Below are 1,800 nucleotides of genomic sequence, written 5' to 3' on the forward strand. Positions count from 1 at the left end.
CCGGGCCGCGCCGAACCGAGCCGAACCGGACCGAGCCGCGGCCCAGCGCAGCCCCGCACCGCCCGGCGGGGAGGAGCCGGGGAGCCCCGCCCTGGCCACGGCCCGGCCCCGCTGTCCCCATCCCTGCCCCCATCCCCCTCCCTGTCCCCATCCCTGCCCCATCCCTGTCCCTGTCTCTGTTCCATCCTCATTCCCAGCCCTGCCCCCATCTAAGTCCCCAACCCTGTCCCCATCCCTGTTCCATCCTCATTCCTATCCCTCCCCCATCCCTGTCCCCTCTCTGTCCCCATTCCTTTCCCCATCCCCTGTCCCCATCCCCTGTTCCATCCCTGTCCCATGTCCCCCCTGGGGCACCGGCCTGCCCCTGCCCCTGTCCCTGTCCCTGCCCCTGTCCCGTGGTGGGCACGGCCACGGTGGCCCCACACATGCGCTCGCAGCCTGCCCGGACACACACGGGCATGTACACACTCCCCCGGCCCCGCCACACTCGCATGCACACACGGCCGTGTGCACGGGGTGCATGCACACACACACACACACACACACACCTGCACCCACCCACTGACACCCACTTGCATACACATGCACACCCGTACAGCCACACACGCGCGCGTGCACACCCCCATGCACACACAGACACGTACGCACCCCTGCGCACACGCATGTGAACAGGCACGCACACACACGTGCGCATACTGACGTTCGTGCGTGCACATGCGTTCATACAGGCACATGCGTGTGTGCAGACGTGCACGCGCACACACAGGCGTGCACATGCATTCATGCACAAATGCACGCGCACGAGCACACAGACGTGCAGGCACGCTCACACGCGTGTGCACACAGACGTGCAGGCGCGCTCCCACGTGCACTTACAGACACGCACGGCCCCCCCCGGACACACGTGCTCACACCGGGACGCCCTAACGACGCACACGCGCATGCACAGACGCTTGCACGCATGCTGCCCACGGGCACCCAGAGGTGCTGGGTGGGTGCTAGGTGGGTGCTGGGGGGCGGGATCCCAGGTGCAGCCCTGCCCCACGACAGCCGCAGGCAGAGGGTGGCCCGCGGGCCTGTCCCCAGCACCCTGCCACCTGCCGTGGTGTCCCGCTGTCCCCGGGTCCCAGGCTGCCCCATCCCCTTAACTCTGCCCATGGGATCCCGGCGGCTGCAGGGTGCCCGGACCGGGATTTATGGGGCCCCCGCAGCCCCAAGCAGCGCAAGCAGCTCAGCGGCGGCTGCCCTTAATCCTGCCCGCCGGGGCGGCCGGCCCTAAGCCGCTTGCGCTCCTCATCCTTCCTGCGTGGGGGCCTGGCACCCAGCCCCTGCCCAGGGCCGCCCCGGCACCCCAGGGCCTGCTGCCCCGGGGCAAAAGGGGACACGGGGACGGCCAAAAAATAAAACATTGGGCTCGTCCGGGATTTGAACCCGGGACCTCTCGCACCCTAAGCGAGAATCATACCCCTAGACCAACGAGCCGGGTGAAAAAAAGAGCTCCGGCGCACTCTCTCCAGCGGGCTCCGAGGGGCTGCGGGGCCGGGTGGGGGCCCCTTTCCCTCTGCAYCCCCCGGCCGCACACGCGTGGCTCGGAGCGAGGCCTCGGCTCTTCCCACGGGTTGCAGCGAAGCAGCGCGCCCAGCAGCGCGCCCCTCCGCAATGCACCGCAGCGAGGCAGGCGGCAATGCCCCCCCCACCCCGCAATCGCCCCCCGCCCCCAGGAATGCACCCCCTCCCCCCGCGACGCGCATGGCAATGCATCCCATAAAGCCTCCTTCTGCAATTATCCCCCCCCTCACC

General features: G+C 69.0%; 1 non-coding gene across 1 annotated transcript; it reads right to left on the bottom strand.

Moving 5' to 3' along the window:
• Window positions 1-1,410: 1,410 nt before the first annotated feature.
• Window positions 1,411-1,482, bottom strand: TRNAP-AGG. Its single transcript has one exon. It is a non-coding gene; the product is annotated as a tRNA-Pro (tRNA).
• Between the last annotated feature and the right edge of the window lie 318 nt (window positions 1,483-1,800).

The sequence above is a fragment of the Apteryx rowi genome, unplaced genomic scaffold (genome assembly GCF_003343035.1).
Source record: "Apteryx rowi isolate R43461 unplaced genomic scaffold, aptRow1 scaffold_9, whole genome shotgun sequence".
NCBI classification, from domain to species: Eukaryota; Metazoa; Chordata; class Aves; order Apterygiformes; family Apterygidae; genus Apteryx; species Apteryx rowi.